This window comes from Cataglyphis hispanica, chromosome 1 (genome assembly GCF_021464435.1).
Source record: "Cataglyphis hispanica isolate Lineage 1 chromosome 1, ULB_Chis1_1.0, whole genome shotgun sequence".
Taxonomy (NCBI): Eukaryota; Metazoa; Arthropoda; class Insecta; order Hymenoptera; family Formicidae; genus Cataglyphis; species Cataglyphis hispanica.
In genome coordinates, this window is record NC_065954.1 from 7,220,172 (window position 1) to 7,245,165 (window position 24,994).

A 24,994-nucleotide genomic window follows, 5' to 3' on the forward strand; every position below is an offset into this window, starting at 1 on the left:
GTCGCAAAGTAGATGTTAATACGAAATCCTCTTTCCGTATTTGATTTCTTTCATAAAATTAAAATTTTAACACAATTTGCGTTCACGCGTCATCTAATGAAACTTGGTGGATTATAAAATGAGTCTAGTAGATTTTTCTTTTTTAATTTCTAATTTAATGATGAATAATTTTCATAGATTTGTATTGTTATTATTTTATTAAATAATTTTTTTTGTTAATATATGTATATGTACATAAAAGAATTCTTTTTTTTTAATATCATAATTATTTTTATAAAAGTAAACTAAATTAATTCAATAAAGAAATAACACATGCTTAAAAAATAACATATGCTTAACAAAGTATCCCTATATGTAGATTCTTAAAAATAAAGAAACTTTTTAAAATATAATTACAATAAAAATCTAAAAAACTATAAATTAGAATATATCTCTATGTATAAAGATCTAAAATTCATTCAAATTATAAATTCAAGCATTTGTTGACACATATATTCCAAATTTAAATACAAACTTTAATAAAAAAAGAAACCTGAAAACAATTTTATATATGTGTGCTACAGAAATTAATATCAATAATTGTTAAGCAATCAAATATCCTTGTCAAAGAGTATCATCTTGACATCTATCTCGATGTATCCAAAGCAATAACGCTGCAATTTGTCACATGCCAGTTACTGCATGACGTATCGCTGACCGCAACCGGAACTACAAATTACAAAGCTACCGCAACAATTAACCCAACGAGGCGTTAACGGTTAGAGTAGTTTCACTCTGTAGGGCCTATTAGCAAGATACTTCGTCGACATTCCGATTGCTCGAATTAATTCAGATCGATATAATACCCGAGATTTCGATATTTTAGAGTAAACTGTAAGATTTCATGGCGATTACAATATCAATTTTCTATTATATTGATTTTAATACAGGGAAGAAAAGAAACCAATATTCGACAAGAACAAAGGAGTATCTCGTTATCTCGTAACGAGTTCTGTAACATACGTACAACATCCATAACATCTTGTTTAATGTAAGAAGCAGGAAGATATTTAATTAGGTAGAAAGTGATTGGGCATGTGTGTGCACATTTTTCTTTGCTTGTCGATAATTTGATGGTAGATCTCTAATTTGTAGTTTGGCGAATGTGATTTTCACGTGTAGAGCAAGATGCATGGTTTATAATTATTAGTCGGCCTACAGCAATTCTAGAAAAAAATATGAATAAAGGAAAAATTATAATCACATTGATCTGCAAAATTGTCATACAAAGATATTACATTTTTATTTCAAATTTACATATTAAATTTATTTTATAATATATACATTAAAATATATATATATATATATATATATATATATATATATATATATATTCCCATATATGCAATTATTTTTAATTAAAATTTGTTAACACTTTGACGGTTATTTTTCGGAATATGATATTACCTTAATATATAATATGACAACTTTAAATTGACATCAAAGCGTCTGCGTGTTTCAGAAGCAGAATTTTTTAAGAATACTTGAAATATTTACTTTCCTGGACATATCTTGTTTGAAAAAAAAAAACGTGAACCAATTACTCACTTGGTTCGCTCCGGAACTGACCATCAATTTTCATCCACCCAGCCATCGTCAGCAACGCAAGACTTTTCTCACGGTAAGAGACAACTTATTCGATCGCTACCGTGACATATACGCGCCATTCGGGCCAAGCCCTCGCGAAATCATTCACAGGGACCTCTCACTCTCCCCACGTGTCTGCCAGAGTACGAGTCTCCGCGGCGGGGGAATAGGAGAAAATCATGAAAAGCACGAGTGTGCGAATGAGAGCGAACACATTCACCATTCACTCGAGCAAGCGAGAGAAGAAGAGAGATCATTCTCTTCTCTTTTCCTCTTTTTCTCTCTCTGGTCTCAACTTGGCGAATGTCCTGGTAGCGAGAGAAGTCGCCAGTGTCTCGGTAGACCTCCATCTGGTACAGCGGGCTGAGAGCCTCTTCGGGGATCGTTCGCGTGCCGCCTGGCAGATCGCCGTGTGCCAGGTTCTCCTTGCCTGTGTATTTTCTTTTTTCTTTTCTTTTTTTTTTCTTTCGTTGCTTTTCGTTACCCAAAGCGGATGTAACGCGATCGATACTCGTGAGAACGGGAGCGTGTGAGTTGGAATTGTAAATAGTATCGAGTTCGTAGAGGTTGTATTGTGGCGCACGTTTGAAATCGAGTTTGGCGCTTGTCGCGATCAATTTAAGCAGGAGATGGCGGACAAAAGTTTTTTGCATTTTTATGAGTTTTAGTGCAGCGCTAAAACTCATTTCTCGAGAGGCTTTATTCGAGTCGCGGGCTTCGATATAGTATGTCTGATCAATTTACCACGTGGATAAAAATTTATGACAGCTGCCTCAAATTATTCCTACTAATAATACAATGTTTAAGTTAATATGACTGCATTTAATCTGTATCTATGGCTGTTTAAATTATATTTGTATCTATAAAGTGGGAGAAAAATATATAAATGACAAGACTGGAAAAGTAGCTGAAAGACTTGAATAAAATTTCTAAGTTTATAGCATCTAAATTGTATTTGTATTTGAATAATTTTTTAATATGTTTAGAATTAATTACATAATTAATATGTATATCTATTCTAATTGTAATCATTAATTATACTTATATTTATTATTTCCTTGTCACATTTCTATAGTAATGCAAGTAATTATAAAATCTAATATACATATAATATTCCAGGAGATATATATTATATATATATACATAGAATATCTATTATGATATCAAAAAAAAGATGATTACTCTGAGAAATCCACTTTTTTTTTGCAATAAATATTGTGTTTATGCGAAAAGTAAATGCAAATATAAATACAAAAACTACAAAACATCGTGTGAGCATGCAATTTAATCCGATGATGGACTGCATTAGGCTTGTTGCGTGTTATGCTATCGCCAATGGTCATCGAGCTCTAATCGGGAGGAAATAATTTGTTTGATTGCACTCGGGTTATACATAGAGATTGGCTGTAGATGATCGATCGCTCTATATTGAATCGTGTTGCTATGCGTGTGTGCACGGAAATTAACGATTACCTTACGTGTATTATCGCTAAAGCGCTGACGTAATGAAAGAAAACTTTTTAATGACGAATCCGACGACATTCGATCCACGAAAATAAAAATCAAAAAACATTTTATATCTCAAAAAGTTAAATTAGATTATAAATTTGCCATATAATTATGGTATACTCTGTAACTATTATCTTTTATTGTAGTTTAAATTTATTTATGAAATTTTATAATATTCTCTTCTCCATCTATTTTGTTTCTATCTTTTTGGCTGAGACAGTTATTGATCGCAATCTGCTATTGAGTATAATGCTGTATATACGAGATTTGGAAATTCGACGATCGAGAGGTTTATTCTTTCATGTCTCTGCATAAAACATGAGTCGAACATTTTGATTAACATATTACAGTCACTCGGTATAACTAACGACAAATTTAATACGTGCGACGATATAATACAATGCGTAATCTTATTGATGAAAATCATGTTCTCTATGTTTGATGTAGAAATATTTTTCTAAAAAATTCAGTTTTTTAATTTATTTTATTTACGAACAGTGACTTATAAAAAATAATGTAAAGAATAATTATTAAATATATATATATATAATTAATATTTATATTAAAAAGATAAGTTCCTGTTGCAAATAATTTTTTCAAATTCATGTTTATAAAGCCTATTTCCTATAACTTGCATTAAATGTCAAACAAACATACCGCTTTTCAAGGCAGTATTAATTTCACTTCCACATCCGTAATCCACTTTCACGAAACCGGTATTGTGATACGCGATCTGTCGTGTATCACTCGGCGCTCTCGACGAAAATTGAAATTATAATATAAAACTGGAACCAATTAAAGTCGCGGCCGCGAAATTTTCAACAACCTGGTTGTTTTTACGAGTTTGTTTTCTCTGTCGCGCATGTAGGGTTTATAGTGTACGGTAGTGTGGACGTGTGAAGCAGGTGCGAAGCGGTCTCATGTGATACACTGTGCACTGAGGCAAGGACGAAGAAGGCGGAAAAAAGGAAGTGAAGGACCCTCGGTGGAATTTCTTCAGCCAACTTTGCGAAACGGTAAGTCAAGTAGCGAGATAAAGTTTAATAGACCGTCGGGGTCGAACTTTTGATGTACGGACGAGCAGGAGAACGCATTCAAGTAGTACGTGAGCTTCATCGTAACTTTGAACAGTGCTAGCGTTAAAACGTTTTGCGTTTCATCATTTCTTACGTCCATCTGATATGCCTGGGAGGGAATCGTGCGAATTCGTTTGATGTTGCTTTATTTTATCTCCAGTTAAATGCTATTTAAGTAAAATAAATTAAGTTACACAATCTTGTTTGTTAGAAAAATATAAGTTAAATAATAATAATAGTGTGATAAATAAAAATCTCAAGTTTTCTTAATTTAAACAATATTGAAAGTTAATTTTTTTTTAATATTGTAATTTTAATAATAATTTACTAGGAAATATAAGCAATATTTGTACGCAGCACAACTTATAAAATTATAACAATTAATTATCATAGGTATAGGAAAAGAAATGTATAGTTATTAGAAGTTTTGAATACGCTTGATTTAATTGCATTTCTCAGTTAAAGTTGCGATATTGTATCGCTATTTGTGGTATTGCTATCTCACTCGATCGAATATCTCGATCACTATTCAAGCAATCGAATTTGCTGGATACCGATACCACGACATATCGATCGGCTAACAAACGAATTTACCGAACATTTGCCTGCTAATTCACCTATGCATGCCACATAATCCGGTTACGTCGCTGATACCGCAGGAATGCGCGGATACTCACCTGTGTGGCTAATAGTACTGTATTACGTCGGCTTTCGGTAGGAAAGTATATGTTTTCGCAAGAAAGCAGAATAAACAAATTAAAATAAAATAAACTAGGATTGATATATCTATCATTGAATAGACAGTTCTTGAATCTTAATATTTTTACTCTTGTTGATTTAACATAATTAAACTTTTTTTACATAAAATTAATAGTATAAAATTGATGAAGAGACAAGTAAGTACAATAAGAATAATATTTTTAAATATTAAAAATTGTTTTATTCTTTGGAATTATTTTTGAGATACATACATATTTCGTCAATTTTTTAGTCCCGAATATTTATTTAATTTGTAAGAATTTTATGACGTTGACTTTTATGTCCGTTAGATATTTTGCTTTTTTATATGATTTGAATATTTAGGATTCTATGTTTAATTAAATTCCACTGATTTTTTTCGTTTGTAATAAAATTGAATTTTGCAATGCAATCTATTTTGTGGCGATATAATGACACACACGCGCAGTCTTAGTGATCTGAGGTTACGCGAAATATGATTGTCATTCCCTGTCCCTTCATACAACAGTACGTAGCCCTTTGACACGTAAATTCCATTCTGTGTGACCTTAGTTGTAACGCGGTCTGCGGTCTCAGTTACAATCCTTAGTTTGCAATCGGAGCTGACTAGATCAATCATTTTCAGAGTAAACGTTCACAACTCTCAAACATGACCTTTCCTTAATTAAATCCCATTCGACCGACTAATACTGCAACTACAAGACAGTATTATTTGTAATTCAATTTCCAAACAATTTACTGCTTTTATTTTAGAATTCTTAGATCTTTAAATTCTTGAAAATTAATTGTAAATTTTCTCTCAAAACCAGACTCTTTTATCTCTGTATTTCTGTATTTTTAAATATATAACATTCTTAAATATTTAAGATACTTAAGTTTTTTAACATCTTTTTGAAGTGCACGGAAATAATTGTGAAAAAAATAATATGTATACAAGCTTCCTTATATTCTGATTATATTATACTTGAGAAAAAAATTACGTAAATTTTACTCCCTTCTTTCTCTCTATGAATAATAAAATATAATAATAAAAATTTAAAAAGTTAAAATATTCTGCTCGATCAGTTGAATCGTGCCGAGTGAATTTTGTAGGAATCGTTTAGCCGCGGAGACGTTCAATTATCGATTTTCTAGAACTTCGTTTTCCTTTCTACGTGTGTCGCAATTGAATCAATCGATTTGTCGATGGGTTTCACGAGTCTCGCCGAATGTTTGTCTGCCAATTTGTTTAGGTACAGCCTACGTGAATTGGCGGCAATCTAGTTAGTATTATCGGGCACACAGTAACGTGTGAATGTCTCGCGATTAGATATATTCTATATATTCTATCTATAGGATAGAATGGAAGAGAGAAAAAGGGTGGAGGGAAGAAATAAAATGCCCGGAAACAGATTTTGCAATTTTATCGTCTTATTATGAACGATCGTTCTTCTTCGGCAAGCTCGGTCTTTACGAGAGTTGAAATTAACTATGACTCTTTCTCTTGAATTCCGAGTTGACATGTTACGCATCGTCAATAAAAGTGTAGTGAAAGTATACTATTAAAAATAATGATGTATCTGGAAATATGTATATTAGATTTTAATGGGGCCAGTTTCTACTATTCGTTATTGATTATCTTCTAACAAGCGCATATTCTTTTCTCTCTTATATACATATTGTTATTGAATATTTATAAGAACTTTTTGTCTAGTTTGGGCAGATATAAAATATTTATTTTTAAGATAATATGAAATATTTCTCTTGTGCGTGCAAAGAATATAGGTCAACAAAAGTAGGCGATAATAACGTTGCTTAAATAAAAATCTTTAATCTCATAATTTTGTTGTTATTTTGCGGGAAAACGTAATCTAAATCTAAATTAATCTATTATAATTTTAATTATTATTATAATATTAACTAAATAATAATCTATGTTTACACAAATAATTCAGGACTATTATAAGTTATTCATATTAATTCATTTACAATAATTTAGCTTATTTAGATATTTTTTGACACGAATTAGCTGAATAAACCCAATACACTAATGCAGTTGATTGTCAAATCGTAATTATACCTCCAAATTGATCAAAGAGAGTTTTCTCTCTCTCTCTCTCTCTCTCTCTGTATCGATTTTAACGAAACTGAGTGATAAAAGCATTTTATTCTATGCAGGATGGACGGTAGCGTTCGAGCTGTCATACTTCGTCGAACTAGATTTTTGCGCGAGTTGTAAAATATCATCGCATGCCGGGAGAGTAATTCGAAATTCGTTTTATCAATTAATATCGATAGACAGCCGTGTCAGAATGGTTTTGTAGGCATGCCACTGGCGGATATTGGACCGGCAGTCCCCGCTGGTATAATTGTCGCTGCGGTATCGTTGTCAGTAACCCGTCATTACTTTGGCTTCTGCGTTATTTGCGGCTAGCTTTGCTCATGCCATTTCCTCGATACTATTCTCTTTTGCTTCTCCTTAATTTCTCTCTTTTGTTCTTGCGGGTGATTGATCCGCGACGACGATTATTGCCTTCGGTAAAGCATCTAACTACAAAGCAATAGACAATTGATTATAAGCAACTAATCAAATTTTTATACAAAGCGACTTTACGTTTATCATAAAATAATGCAATTACTTTTTTTGTCTATGCAACTACTTTTTTGTAGATACGCATAAACTCAGAAAATTTTCATGCATATTAAATAACAATGTAATAAATGATAAGATTGTGTTCGGTTTTACTTTTTTGTACGAAATATTGAACGAAATATTATGAAGGCTAACTCTGTGTAATAAAAACGATCTAAAATAAAATTTGACATATAATTACATTTAATTATATTGAATTTATGATATAAATTTTAATTCTAATCTTTTAACCTTTATTTTAATTCTAATCTTTTTTCTTTAGGAAGAAAGACAGTTAATTTTTCAATCTCTGGTTTATCACAATGAAATTTCTTGTGCCGAAGAAAGGTCACTTTCATTTATACACACACACACACACACACATATATATATATATATATATATATATATATATATATATATATATTTGGCGGTACGCCGAAATGCAAGTAATTCTCGTTTGTAGCACGATGTCTTATCGTCGGAAGTTTCGACACGCGCTGCGAGTTTCGCGTTCGCGCGAGAGAATTGCGTTAGTAGAGAGTAGAGAAGAGGAGAACAAGGAATAACTGGCTAGCACGCAGAGGAAGCCCCATGCCCGTTTGTCGAGCGTGTAACGAGTACCATGGTTGTAATTGCTTCGCGATCGTTGGGCGGTATAACCGGCGCGATATCTGCACATGTATTGCGCCTCGCGGACGAAGCTTAATTGCGTCTGCGTCAAGAGCACGTATCCACCGACGCTTTCTAATGCTACTGCGACGATGCGAGACACGCGAATGCACTGCTCTTTTGTAAGGTCCGCAACTGAAATTGCCACACTCTCGACGGTAAGCTATCCGCAACAATCTCGCAAGTATCTGCGGACGTTTCATAAAACAAGGCAGGGTTTGAATTAATGCAGATCGCGTTGGAAAGATAAACTTCGAATATCATCCTATGTTGAAGGCTATATTATTATTAGCATTATTTGTTTTATGATAGTCTTCCTAAAATTTTATTCTATTTACTCCTTTTGCGACTATAGTGTAAGCTGCATGATGTTTGTATGCGTGTTAATAGAAAAGATAAGTCTCTAGTAAAGTTCTCTAATAAATTTCCAGACTCTCTTTATAATTATTGCAAAAAAATTATACTAGAAAAAAATTAACTATATTAAAAAATAATCTAAATGCATAAAAATATAAATGGATTTAAAATAATAAAAAATATAAATAAATTTGAAATAATTTAATATAGTTAATTAATATATAAATATATTTAATTAATATATTAATATATTAAATTTAATATAGTTTTATTTTTATATTTTTTTAGTCGTTGCGCTGCAAAAAAATCTAGAATCTGTACTCATTTTTCGAGAGTTCAAATGGGTATGTCTTTAAGAATCTAATAGATTTGTCACTTTAAAACTGTAAATATTTAACAATTGTTGTTAATTTAATGTTACAAATTAAGCGTTGAAGAATACGATATTTTTATTAAGATTGTTGCTTTGTTTTAATTCTTGAATTTTCAACATTTTATTCATCAGATTTTAAAACAAATGATTTTACTTGCATATGCGAATATCGGAAAACGTCAACTACGTAGTATTTGATAAAATCGGCGAATCTTTTTCCTGACTTTATCTGCGATGCTCGAATGCGATGCAAAAATTTGGCGATCGCGCCGCAAACCACCGATAACCGCACAAATACGTAGAATATCTCGTTCCGATATTATCCCAAGCAGCGCATCGATGCTCTCTTGATACTATGCGCGATTGTGTGTGTGTGTGTGCAGCTTCGTTACATGCTATTACGAAACAATTACGTAAGGCCAATGTGTGGTAATGAGTGCAACCAGGCGGCAGGTTAATTGTATCGAGGAATTATTGGAACGAGGAAAAGGCGTTTTTTCTTGCGCCCTATATGCACACCGTTGTACACGAGAATAGCTTAGATCGATGTCGCTTCCGTGCGGGTAGCTAAAAAAAAAACGGATACACCAACACGAGTTATTTACATCTAAATATCAATATTGAGTGCAACAGATCTGATGTACTTAAATATCGATAAACGAATGACGCAATTAAAGAAGTATTTGAAATATTGAACATTTATTTCCGCCGTATTATGCAGTGATAAAAATATTTTCTGACATTACATATACAATGACAAAAGAAATATTGTATTATTAAATTATTTAATGCGATAGAATCGTGAAATTAAATACAATTAATTGCGCAAATTTAATGATAGATTGCAAATGTAAATTAATTGTCACACTTCTCTCTTTCTTTTATATTTGATAAAATGCCGTCCGAAAAATGGCAAAAAATTTTATTTTAATTTATATAATGTTAGAGATAATGATGGGTTACGCAATATGATCTCTTTTATGGTAATATTCAGGTTATAATTACCATGGCTTGACTAATTAAATCTCCCTGCAGTTTTGCGGAAACAATTTTTTTTTTTTTTATTGTCTTTTGAGCAATATAATAAAATTTACGTTTACTAAATGTGTAAAGGACCTTTTATGCAAAATTTCTAGCCGACTTTAATATGCAAAGAAATTATTGCAGTAAGTTTGCAAATTGGCTAACTTGTTCTTACCGAATTTCTAAGAAAATATATCTTTGTGTAATTTCTGCTTCTGCGCAGATTTTGTATAAATTTAGTACGTACAAGATTAAGTGGATATTAATAACAATTAAACTATCACAATTAGAGAATTTCATTTAATAAAGAATTTTAAATTGACTGTGTGAATCATAATTTAAATAAATTAAAAATATTTTAATATAACTTCTCGTAATCTCATCAAATCTTTCTACCATCTTTTGAAGAGAAACAGTAATAATAAAACTTTATCTACTTTCGCTAAATTTCTATGAAAGTAGTTTCACAAATTTTGCTTAAACTACGGTGCTGTCGAGAAAGGACCCTGTTTTCCGATGAACATATTTCCGCTTCGTCAATTTTTATCAGCGCTGATTGCGAATCTGACTTTAAAATTTGCTGCTTAAAAGAAAACATTGAGCAAACAGAAATCTATGCAATTTCCATACTTGGCTCCTTTTCTTAAAATTGCTGTTCGCCACGTGCGAGTTATCGTAGCGTATAAAAAAGACACAGTGAATTTTTAATTTTACGATTTTGCATAACGATGAACGCTAAAAGGGTCGGGATAATTTCGATGGATTTGTGCAGAAAAACGGATAGATCCACATGACTGATGCAATAAATTCTGCGGCAGTTTTTCTAACGAAATCCGCGGTTTTTACGCAGAACCGAGGGCGCTCGTTAATTGTTTTGTTTGCATCTGCTTTGCATTCGGTTGGTAGCACGATTTATCGCGCCGGTAGAATCGCAACGGACAATTCGATTGCGCGCATGCTGGAGATCAAAATTAATGCAGCTAATTTGCAGTTCGAAGTGAAAACATTGGCGTAACAAATTTATATCTTGTCGTCGGTGAACGAAATGACAGAAAATGCGCTTGAGCAACGTGCAACGAGGGAATTATTCGAGGAATTAAATTTCTGTAGGCCGTCCAAATTTTATGCATAATAATTAATCATCTTAATCCTCAATCTATCCAACTCATGCTGTTGTCTGAGACAAGCAATATTATTTCGCCAAACTACTCAGTTGTTGACGCGATCAGAAATTAATAAATAAATCTTGTTTACGAGAACTTTTCAACTAACAGATTTGGCCTAAAACCATTTAAAGAAGCATCATTGTGTTATGTACATTTTATAGCGAGACACTTTATATCACCAAATTGATATAAAGGCAAAATTTTATAAAATTGTAAACAATATTTCATGGTTTATGCACAAATATAATGCATTAATTTTACTTGATGTAACGAATGTACCAATTAACGCTTTTGTTTGATTCATTTTGAGCGATCGATTGTTCTGGCAATTTGCTCAATTAATATAGTTTACAATAATGTCAGAAAATGAAACAGATGAGTGCAGCGAAAAGGTAGACGATTTCGAAAGTCCTTTCGACCTTTCTCTCAAATTGGCGTCGCGATCGGGTTCTTCAAGCGATATGGTATCGCAATATTCTAGAATGATCCTGAAGTCCTGGCTTCAGGTGAGCAAACAGGTGCATACGACCAGGCGATCAGGTTGCGCGAGAGATCGGTCAGCTAGCGTTACTTACCAACCGGTTTTGTTTCTCAGAAGACTCAGATGAACAGTAGCCGCACGATCGCATGGATAATTGTCTTATGTGCTAACTCATTACAGGATAGATTGAAGGAAAATATATATTTACATCTAATCTTGAATATATATAAGCTGATCGGTCATCATCTTGATTAAATCAGATTAGACTACAATTAAAAATAAATTATTTACACAATATTATACAACAATATTCAATTGTCAACATATATGGCATGCATTATCCGATATAAATATTAATCGATTTTCCAATTTAAGATAATTAATATTAGCAGTTTATATTCTGATAAATTAATACAATATTTATTATTCAATAATCGAATTATTAATGGAAAAATGTTAAGACCTTGATCCTCTTTATCGTTTGGTATCCTGATAGTAAGCATCTAGCCGCGCACTTGAACTACCTGGATCGTACATTTATCTGCGCATAAAAGATTAGAAGCCTTTTTACGGTTTTTAACACTCTAATAAAACGAGATTCATTTTGTTTTAATGTTTCTTATCCTCTTTTTGGCTTTTCTCTTTAAACACATCAGCAGTTTATCATGTGTAATAAATAGATTGCTCTTTTGGCTTCAATTTTTTTATCTTATTTTTATTAAATTATTTAACTATTATATCTGGATATAATTTTTTTTAATAAAATATTAAAAAACAGATATTAGTTGCAATGTGAGATTTAAAAATATTTTTAGAAAATTTATTATACACATGATAAAATGTATTATGTATATTTGTGAAAAAGATATATATATATATATATATATATATATATATATACATATATAATTTTTTGAGCTTTTTTTTGTGATAATAATTATTTATAATTAATTGTCGTTACATGATGCGCGTGCGCACATAGATTTTGATAATAAGTATAATTTAGAAAGAAATTTACGTGATTTCACTTATAATTTAAATATATATGTATACATATATGTCGTTGTTTATATAAACTTCCTATATATTTACACATATACACACATACAGTCGCGCATATAATATTTTATTTTATCTGAGATTGAAATATATATTTGTGTTAGATATAGCTTCACAGCTTTCACCTCAATAATCGATAAATGATAAATGAACTAATGTTAAGCCTCTTATGTATTAATATACATTATTATCTATAACCTTTTGTTGACATTTTCATCACATTGTGTTACACGACTTTCATATTTATCAGTTAAGTAACCAAAGCAAAACATAAATTTTTTATAAGTTTGAGATTCTACTGTAGAACTTACTCGACGACCTTTCCTCGGTCGGGAATTGTTCACAGATAAGTTTTATGAGAATTCTTAAAGATTTTGTAACTTCTTTGTGAAAGACGGTTAAATTAATTCGACGCGAAATACCATGGGCTCTCTCAAAAAGAACTTTAAGAAGTGGTCTGTTGAAAGACTCATTAATTTGTAATGCAATTAAAAGTTTTACATTTTTTCCAGCCAATCCGACTTTTAAATAAATTATTCGTTCACCTAGGTCAGAATTCAAGCTTTTTAGGAATGTATTAATTTAATGTCAAGTTCGCCGTTCGATATTTATCTATTCACGAAAATATACACACAAACATCATTAGCTGCTTATACAAGCTGCTTTCTTAGATAACTACTATTTGTAATATATTAACTGGTACAAATTAATAAATGTCAAATTAAGAATATATATGTATGTATATATATATATATTCGTATATCATAATATTGATTTTTAGCATTTACTTTGTTTGCGTATTTTTTTTTCTTTTTCTTTCAATATTTAATAATATTTGTATTGATATTATCAATATCTAGACTTTCAATTGCACTGAGTTACGAGTACAATATCTTGAAACGATTGATGAACAATAGACGGAGTTCGAGCAAATCGAACATTTCCCTAGGTCAGGAGAACAGCATGAGCGTAAGTGCGATAGGTCAACGCATTTCTAAGGTGAATGCACCGAGCGATATGTCGCTGTATTGCGTCTTCATGTAACTGATAACGTGGATAGTGTGATGATAGTGAGATATGTAGTAGGGCAACATATATGTGCCAGTGATGCCGTGTCAAGAGGCGCATCTTTGAATGATTTATCTAAAAATCTATCTAAATTTGTTGAATGGATAATATTTAGATTTTGCACCGTGCTATATTAAAAAGAGACCGCATTATAACTTTAAACTATACATACAACATTTATTGGAATTAATTAATTCCGATGGCGTAATTTTACATTTTCAATTTTAAAAAAGAAAGATTTCGAAAACAGATGCGTGATGAATATGCAGAAGTGCAACTTTGATTGCTTTAAGACCCGATTTTATAAATCGTTAAATAAATATTTTAATTTTATGTTATGCTAAATATTATTTGAAGACTAAATTCTGATAGGTACATTTTGCAGGATAATTAATTAGAATAATTAGTCCCATTTGATTGCGGATTCCTGAGGTCAATACTTGACAAACGTGTTTATAAAACAACGATTGTGACATTTAAATGCAAAGTGAAACATGACATTTATGGTTACTTAAATAAACTTATTTTTTCGAGGTCGATCGAGCGAATTAACATATTCACAAACATAATAACAAATGAAATAAAAATGTATTAGCGATAATAAGTAGGTACCGCCGATACTTTCAACCTGTTTCTTTCAACTTGTTATAATATTATCAAATGTTTGATAATGGTTTCGATTAGTTCAACAATTTGCAAAATAATTTATGCAAGATATCGATATTGCTCCTTCCTAGATTCTTCTTAATCTAAAAGATTTTGAACAATTTATAATTTGCTACAGAATTCGAATTAGAATTTTATTTATAATTTTAATATTAAATTTATAATATTAAATAATATAGAAAACATATTTATCACATAACACATAAACATATGACACATATAATTAGAGACAAAAATCTGGCTTAAATTCTCTTGACAGTTTTCTGTATTCGTGATATGTTATTTCTGATATCTATGTATTATTTTGTGCGCCAATAATCAATCAATCTTTCACGTCTTATGCGTGAAATAATCTCTGTAGTCCACTCTATTTGCCGAAAAGAAGACGCAAAATAGTGAATCCAGAGACAATCGTCACACGTTTGTTAACCTGTTACCTTCACGATAGGGCTTAACCCTCCTATAGGCATACATCGTTATAACTACGAGATCCGAATCTGGATCGGACAAAGAGAAACGAGAAAGGTAATGGCGAGGAAGAGAGGATCAGGTAGAAAGTGAGGATCAGTGGGGATAGACCGTATATACTACTACCTTACACCTTCTGTTGCAGGTGCAACATCCTGCCATCTCTGTTACCCTGCTCGCCCACACTCGCGAAATTCACCTGAAAAGGAAATCTCTCTCGGTGACGAGCCGCCGCGCGGTTTACCTGTTTGCGATACGCGCGAAAGACAAGCCGTTATCATCGTCTCGCGTCTCATCGCTCACGTCGACGACGATGTCAGCGCGATCGCGCGGTCTTCCTTCAGCAGTTACGGCCGCTTGCATGCTCTCCTGATACTCGCTAGACGTTGAAATCATTCAGACAATTTCGCACGACGTGGTGGAGTACAGGTACACAGATAATTTTCGGCTTCCGTTTCTGTTGCATGCTCGCAGTTAAACGGCATTAAACGTGGTATGCAATAAATAAAATTGTTATTATTAGCATATTTTATACATACATAATTGAAGAATATTACGATACGTTTTTTTTACATGGCAATTATATAGTTAAATTGAAACAAAATATATTACGTATTAATTATAATAAAAAGAAAATTGAATAAATTTGATATCCAGCTTTTTTTAAATTTGTTTTATCTAATTGATTTATAAATAATTTTATGAAAAAATTATAACATATGGTATATTACATCTTTAATATCATCATAAAAATTAAATGAAGAATCTATTAAGCTATTAATATTTAGATAAAATTAATAGTAGATTACAAGATTTTTATACTGGCACTGCGCGCGCGTGTACATATATCCTTTATCAATAGCACGTTATTGAAGCTTTAATTTCGTAATGTCGAATTATCAGAATTCCAGAATAACTCTCATTGCAATCCGATGTTTTTTTCCGTGTTTAAATATTATTTCCGTGATATTTCACTCGAAGATAAACAACATTCTCTTGGTAAATATTTCTCAAGGCGACCGTTAACTTCGTACATTAATAAAACCATTAATACTTATTACGAAACTTATATAAACGCCGAATATCTATTTGCATCTATTGTTTGCGAATCTTAATTAAAACTTGTTCTCTGTGTCAAAAACTTAATACAGACCGTACACACACACACACACACACACACACACACACACACACATATATATATATATATATATATATATATATATATATATATTCAAGCTTTTTAGGAATGTATTACTCTCTTCTCTCCCCTTATATATATATATTGTTTTCTATTTATATATAATTGTTTTCTCTCGTCTCTCTTGCTCTCTTTCTCCCTTCTCTCTCTCCTCTCATATATATATATATATATATATATATATATATATATAAGGCAGAGAGAGAGAGAGAGAAAGGGAGAAAGACAGCAAGAGAGAGCGAGAGAAAAACAATTAATTTCATCTTGGATTAATAATTGTATGACGGAGGGAGAAAGATAAACCAGAGGTTTCTTGAAAGGTGGGAGGTGTGGGCGTTAAGCCAGGTAAAATGTTGCACCTCTGAGTCCCAGGCAAGCAGACGATCGAGGAATCGGTCCCAAGGCAGGCACAGGTTGAACGTCATGCCGATGCGATGCTTCGATCACCATTAGAGAACGCGAGACAGGCGTTTCCGGTGTCTCTCATTAGTCGCTGTCCCGAGTAATTAGGCATTGTATTACGTTATATCTTTTGCACTGGTCGAGAGAGCTGTGCAAAACTGCTGCTGTGTCCTCAGTTACCGTCGCGCGTTCTTCGATATTCAATTTATCTTTGTTTCGTGAACATTTACGTAAAAATACAGGCTGTTTAAAAAGAAATAAATTTTATTTAAATCTCTTTATTTAAATTTCTTGATAGTTCTTGGACATTACAGAGCAAAAAGTAATGTTTGTTGATGAAGAGAGACAAAATCATCATGTTGTCAATATTGAAATAATTATTTAATGGCTTCGTTTCGGTATAACTGCAGATATAATAAAATTGTGGAGAACAGTTTCTGCAACTCATTGCTTGAAATTAAAATATTTTGTAATGTAGCAGTCGCATTTAATTATTAGATAGAAATTTTTTTTTCACACAATGATAATTATTTTATTTAAAAGTTTCTGCAAAATTTTTATTAATTAAAATTCTTTTTTTTTTAAACAGAAATGTATATACATTTTTTGCGAAATCATAAAAAGAAGATTTTTTGGGCCTACTTTAGATATAATCACTATTTTTATAATTTGAATATGTTCATCTCTTCGAAGCTCTCGTTGCGCGCGCGCGACGCTTGCGTGTCAGCCTCGAAAGAGCGTTTCGTTCTCGCATTGCGTCGGTCACGCGCATGCAGGTGCAAGACACAGAACGTTATCCACAATCGACGTGCGCAGAGTCGCTGGTTATTGGTATCGATGTACCAGGAGGCTAGGAAATGCTCGCAGGTAGACTTGCGTGTCTCTCGGTCACTGAACGCGTCATGCTTTCGAGTCTTTGCGAAGACGACTGTACGAATGCGAGAAAGTTGCCGAGTGAAAAGAAGATTGACAGATCCATTCATGATTAATGAATAATTATTGTAACAGCGGAATAAGATTAATCGACGATAATATGAAATTATAAGAAGCCAAATTCTATCTCTTTGATATTGAAAAGGGACGTATACAATTGTATCAAATGCATTGCATAATAAATAAATAGTAAACTGAAAAACAAAATGCAATTGCGCTAAAAATATATCTTTATTAAATAAAAGTTGCATTTTCGAATGGACGAATAATAAATCGCCATCAAATATTAGCAAATATAAAATCTTTTGTTAATTATCATAAAATTTTTATAATTTATAAAATTGTTCATTAAGAAAAGAGATGCCTTATCGGTTTTTATTATTTATATATAAATTAACATATTGCGTAATCAAAAATCTGATATTTTTAGTGAAATTAGCAAATAGTGCTGTTTTCATTTTATATAATTAACGATTAGGTGCATAATATATTCTTCATCAAGACTTTTAAGACTAAAAATAATAATAATAAAAAGAATATTATGGCACAAGTGACATTTCTTTTTCGAATATTTAATAAAGCAACGTATTCACAATTTATTTGGAGACAAGTCAAACAGACTTTTTTGCGATTTATGTTTTTGCATCTTTTATATTACAATAAAAAAGCATTAAATGATCGTAATTAACGGTTATTAAATAACCATGATAAATGGAAGACTTGCACAACGTTTGCGTTTAAGCAACGCAAGTATCTGTTGCATATATTTAAGACTCCTAAAAATATAAATTTTTTAAGACTGTTTTATAAATGTCCATTTTTTATTTTATATGCAGAAACATGCGCTTGTTTTATTTAAATAAATATAATTTTGAAAAAAACAAAATTTGAATAATTTCTTAATCAATACTGCAACAAAGAGGCGTGGTTTACAAAAGTGATATAGAAAGATAATTTTCAAACTCTGTAGCTACTTGTGCATCACGTTTCAAAGTTTTGACAAGCACATATTTTTTTGCATGTCTCATTGGAACCAAAACAATGCTTCGAAACTCGGCAATGCAGCGAAATCAGACCGTGTTGAGTAATTTTAAAACTTTAGTCGCCAAACGCATAAGCTCTAAGAATGCTTGAATAGAACTTTATGAACTCGAAAAATGCGGAGATGTGAAAGAAAATATGATTATTGCAATCAATTGTGTGATTTATCATTATATTAGTAGCTTTTGTCAATTTGTTTTACAAAATTCAGGTTTCAAGAATCATTCATTGATCTTTAAAATTTAATAATTAATATTCAAAATGTTGCAATCATTTAATAGTACAATAAACAAAATTCTTTTTTTAAATGTCAAATTTTTATAAGCTAATTTATAAATAAAATTTACGCTTTTAAAAGGATCATTTTTACAAAAAGCTTTATGTATGTGAAAATAAATGGATATACATATTTCTAAATATATCGCATGTTATTTAAAATATAGTTTAGATTTTCAAAAAAAGAGAGAGAAAGAGAAATTCCATTTTATTGAAAAATGATATTTTTTATTTAGATCCGATTTCTTCTGTTGTTTTGCAATACAACACACATTACAAAAACTTTTTAATGAATAAAACCACTGATAAAATAATATTTTAAGTTTAAAGATTTTCCGATACATATATGATGCATTGAATTTATAATAATAATACGCAAACTCTTGATGATTAAATTTTTTATTTTGCGTTAATAAAAGCATAACTCTATCAAATATTGTATTGCACCTAAAATTAAATACCATTCTTTTCTTTTAAAATAATAAGTGAAAAAATACGTAAAAAATTGATATAACAGAAAAGTTAACTCTAAAAAGTTGTGGCAGAAGTAACGAATTAATTAAAGAAGTTTGGCGAGTGAAGCTAGTAATCTTGAGCAATCGCTCTGTTAGTCGCTCGAGGGCATTACGTAGCTGCCCCTGGAGAAATCCAGGCTCAGGTGAGCTCCCGGGACAGGTGTATCGATCAGGTGGTTAATTAAATGCCGTCCCCGCGCGTGGCCGCTTTTCCTCCGCGCGATCTCGGTTCCTGTAGTCCTGCTACTCCTGAATACGCGCGCGGTTGCTTGCGGTTCTCAGAGCAACCTGAAAATCCGTCGCCGAATGACGGTTACGGAATCGGTAATTCCACAAATCAACAGGTGGCTTTTCATTCCCGGTGAACGAGCTGGCGTTAGGGGCGGGGGAGGGGAGGAGAGAGGAAAAGGAGAAAAGGCGACTGACAACGTAGAATCTTTCCAATAGTGCGAATTCCTGAAAATTAAACCCGAACCTTCTATTTGATCTACCTTTGGCCCGGACCGGCAATGAGTTTCTCAGCAGTTAATTTTACATCAATAGGCGAGTATTCGATCACCTCCGGGACTGTAAACGATAATTGGAATGCGAGATTTGTACGTGAGATGTTGCAAAGTTATTGGTGGACTCAGCACTATGGGGATTCCATTTATCAAATTCGCTGACGATTGTCTGATTGTTAGAAACGATGCAATTTTTCTACTCTTCGACTACAAGTATATAATTGCAATCTGCGATGGATAATATAATATTTATGTTTTTTTTTTCTGCGGTCATAATATTATAATTTAATCTATAGAATTATTAAAATTTAATTAATCACTGTTATTAACTTAATCATAAAATTGGTTTTACATAATCTTGTTATTATAAAAAGTTTTCTTTTCTAAGATTTTTCAATATTATACTAAAAATAAAATTTTTTGATAAAAATATAAAAAAATAAAGTAGAATAGACACATCTATGACAAATAAAGCAATCTTTTTCAAAATAACGTTACAATTTAGATGAATCGTGGGAGAAGTAATTGAAATGTGTATGTATGTGTGTCCCGTTATAAATACTTTATAAAATAGCGAGAATGTGCATTTTGAATTAATTCCATATCCAAAGTAAGGAAATTTTGTGCTCTCCACATGAAGCAGAAATTTATTCGTGACGGTGGAAGGTCGGTTAATTGTTTCCCGGTATACTTTATATGAGAAAGGCTTCTGCATGCTGGCGTAAAGTTAATTGTCTTCATGCGTACGTGTGGGAACAGCATCCTTCATCTTGTTACAGACACCTTGCAAGCTCAAATGTTCCAAGCAATTATCATTTATTCATGATTACAGTATTTTTCCAAAATGCTTCTCGTACTGGTTTCCAACTTGGATTGGATTTTATTCTTACGAGATTAAATGTTACTTTAATTTTGAGAGCACATTTTGACACAATTTATTTGATTACAAGCTTGACTTTTTATTTTTAATTGATTTAATTGATTTTCCTTTTTCTCGCGAGTTATCGTGTTTAATATTTTTTCAAAAAAATGTAAAGAGATTAAACTTCTTTAGTTATTATTATCGACAATAAGTGCATGTAAATTGCCATCTAACTCTGTTAATATGTCGGAAAATAGTTTTCCCATTACGTAGGGTATAGAAAGACAGAAAATAAAATAGTTAAACTGTGTTTAGCGCGCTGTCAGCGGTTGGAAGAGGAAGATGCATTTTAATTGGATTAAAGTTATATTTTTGCTCGCGCCATTCTGGCGTAAACGATACCCCCGGGGCATTGCACGCTGGATCTACTTTTGGTATGAAATACTCTTAAACCGCCACGAGAGATAACCAGTGGGTAAAAGAGAAGGGGAGAGATGGGAGAGGGAGAAGGTAAAGGCGCGCACTTTGAGGAACATCAAAGGAAAATGCGAACTCTTGGAAACAGCTCCCGTGGGGCCAAAGAGCAGCGCCTGTAAATGCATTTTCCGCTTTCCCGGTTATTCCGGATTATTACACGCGTCTCGGTGAACTCGTGCGTGAGAAACGCGCGTGTCCGACACGCGTCAGAACGCGGCTGCAATGGACGGAAAATTACGACGCCTTGTTGCAATCCGTTTTTCCGTATTCGTGAATTAAATTTATTATTTTATCTGAGAGAGGGAGAGAGAGAGAGCGCCAATTAAATTATTAAATATATTTTTTGCAAAAATATGTTAAGCGTTAAAAATTTTTAATTAACAAAGTTGTGTGTTCATTTTGATAATTGTTTTGTTAGACATATTTAATCTTTTTAATTAAAACAAGACGACTCTTGTGAATTCTGTAAAATTTGTGACCTCTTCTTAGATTGCGTTGGCAAGCTTACATCGTTACCGTATCTTTCTGTATCAGCGATATTTCTTGTTTGTTTTACATGGCTTTGAAATCACTCCTCAAACTCACATCGACGTGTATCTAGAACCAATGGAGGGCGGTAAGGAAGGATGTAATGGAAAGAAGGCGGATCGTAAGATAGGGTATAGAAACAGAAAAGGAGTAAAGTAACGGCAAATCCTTCGATGTGTCTGACTAGGTGCTCCATTTTATCACTCGTGCACTTCTCCGCACTGCGGGGCTCGCTATAATACGTTCTCCATCTCCGGAAATAAACGGATGCTACATAGAATGCTCCTCGAGATAGTCCATCGCGACTGACAAAAGAAAATAAAGAATACTTATCGTATTTCTTTATTGCTTCTTTCGATATCATTCACGTTCAAAATTGATACTAAAAATATCACTCGTAAGTCTTTCTCGAATGTTGTACTTTGATCTACAAATGATGATAATAAATAATTAAGTAAGATTTAACAATTCAAGTAGCGTAATCGTCTAAAAAAATATAAGAAATGTAAAAAAAATGTACATATATACCGAGTGTTTTAAAAAGATGTTAGAAAAATTTAAGGGGAGATTACGCTGGTCAAAATACGACAAAATGTTCGTATAAACATGTGTCTGGAAATACTCCATTTAAAAAAATGCTTATATTTATATTACATACACACAACTTTATTCGTAAAATAATATTATAAAAAAGAATATAGCGTTCTATAACTCACACTTAGGATGATACAATCATAATTGTTTCTTGTTTGTTTGATGGAGCTGATTTTTTATATTGATATCATAAATTTAATTTTATTAAAATTATTTATGTAACTGCAATCACTAAGCAGGTGCATCATTAATTTTATAAAGAAGATTATTTTTATTTTCTCGTTTTAAAAGTTTCAACTTTTATTTTCAAATTTCTATTTATTCCGCTCTCTTATGAAAAAAAACTGAGAGTTTATTCGACTGAGAGTTTTATCATTATTGTTATGCAAACGCTGTTGGTATATTGTATGACAAGTCTAATATTTCTTCGGCTTTGTTCATACTTTGTTTCGCATTATATTAGCCGGTATTTTTTTCCTGAGCCTTTATTCTTTTATCCTCCTTCGATTATCTCACTTCGTCGGCCTTAAGTACACATGTTGGTGTGCGGGAAGGTAAGGGAGTTTTGTAAGGCATCTGGTACAAATAAGGAATATCGTCTGGAAGAACGTGTGGTCCGAAGGACGAACGCCCTTACGTAAGATGTAGAGTCAACACGGGGATTACGGCACTCTTCTGCTTGGTACCTCACATTTTCTATTTCCTCCTTTCGCATTCTCTTCCTTTCTATCGAAGAAAATCTTTTCCCCTCGTGCGAGTTGAAAAGGAACGACCGCAGATATTCGTGCTGGGTATCGTTGTCAGGCCTTTTTTCTCAGAAACATCGCGAAAAGAACAGCTACGGTTTGCGTCTCGATATCAGCCAGGCGTAAGATGGCTTTGTGTCGCTCGTGGATCGATTCCGCCGTCATTTGTGTCACGATGGATTACTCGCTTTTCCATTTCCCATCTATTTGGACTCATTTCTGCCGGTTGCCTTCGAAAGGTCGAGACCTATGGAAGGATTGTTACGATTTGATCCTTAATCGAAATCCCAAAGATCGAGTGACCCATACCAATTTTTCGCAACGATCCTCTATCAGTGGTAAGAAAACTATATTATTGAAGTGACATTCGCACGTAAGATATAGGATTGAGAGTAAAATTCAAAAATTTTTTTAAAATAAATATTAGGAGCGATATATTGACGTGTATAATATTAATATTTGACGTTATAAATATAAAAATAGTCGTGAATGAAAATATGTATATTGAAATTAAGATTAGAGTGTATATGTTTTAACAGACTATATGCAACTATTAGCGACTACATTTCTTTTAAAATATTGTATTATACAATTGTACAAATAATATTATACATATCAAGAATAATGAACAAAGGTATAAAAAGCCTAATGGGATATGTGTAAATTTATCAAGATACTAGCATAACATTTCTATATTTTGCTAAATATAAAAAAATGTTAATTTTAATGTTTTATTGCGCGTAGAATCTTTTGCAACTCTTTTTTTATTTTTACTTTTGTTTATCTTTTTCTTTATAATTTTCCATTTGAAAATAGCGACGCTATATAAACATTTATTGCCATCTTTTCGAGTTCTCACGATTACCGTCGTAACAATCTAACGCACTGTTTTGCCTTTTTCTCTTTCTCTCTTAAGAGCCGACAGTTGTTTATATTTATGTTTTGTACTCAACGTTACTTCTGGTGCGCAATAACAATAGACTGAACGGACGATAACAAAGCTTAAGAATGACATTATGGCAATAGTAAGATAATAATGAGAACACTGTACTAGAGTATACGTGTAAGAGAAACCAAGCACATGGATGTTCGGTGCTTTATCTACGCGATACAGAACGGAAGAACTTTTTCCGTAAGAAGAAAACTGAACTCTCATCTTTTTCCGGTTTTATCCTTCCGTTCGTTTGCACCTTCCTTAATTCTCGCCTCTCCATGGGGATAAGGTAGAACGAAGGTTGCCGAGATCGTCATTAATAACATTTAATATCGTTCGCTGCCCAGGAAAGTCATTTCCGGATATTTGTTCCACCACAATATCGCTGGGTTAGCCAGCACCGCTATTTATTGTGATTACTGCCGGCATGCCGCTTAATAATCTTCTAATCTCAAGATTGACGAGAAAATTGTTTACTTTAAAGTTTATTTTATCGCGTTTATCTCGCATAATTTTGAGAAACTTTGGGCGTGATAAAAAAACGAATAAGCAAATAAGACATATTTACATTACATTAGATATATAATTAAAATCCGTCTGTTATGAATACTTTGATAAGATAAAATATATAATTTTTTTTTCAAGCAATTAAAAAAAAAATTCTTCTAATTTTATTTTAAATTTATTTGTTAATTTTATTTCTATAAATTCATTTGTAGATTGATGAATATGTATTGATGTATTTTGTTGTGCTTTGCACCTTATCTTTCTTGGCTTATTTATACATATAGCTATTTTATATACAGTTAGCCATTAAGATCGCGATAGTGTTAGCGAAGTTAGCGAAAGTCAGTACTAAACTTCTCAAGATTCATGTCTTCATTACGACATTGATGTAAGGGAATAATTTCTCAAGTTACTTTATATGCATAATTTAGTATCAAATATTTCCTAATGACTTTATATAAAATTGACGTGATACTATAGTACTAATATTACAAAATTAAAATTAAATTTGTTTTTTTATTATTAATACCATTAGAAAAATTCAGAGAAATTAAAAATATTAAAATTACTTTTAATAAACAT

At 32.0% G+C, this 24,994-nt stretch overlaps 1 protein-coding gene across 7 annotated transcripts in view; it reads left to right on the top strand.

Moving 5' to 3' along the window:
* Positions 1-2,002: 2,002 nt before the first annotated feature.
* The window catches only part of LOC126851006 (low affinity immunoglobulin epsilon Fc receptor-like), an 86,093-nt gene continuing 63,101 nt past the window's right edge, over positions 2,003-24,994 (top strand). Inside the window, exons 1-2 of one of the 7 annotated variants that reach the window (XM_050594556.1) lie at positions 2,003-2,045; positions 4,004-4,151. The gene's annotated coding sequence lies outside the window, so the exon portion shown is untranslated. The other 6 variants (XM_050594566.1, XM_050594529.1, XM_050594536.1 and 3 more) reach the window with 6 other exon arrangements.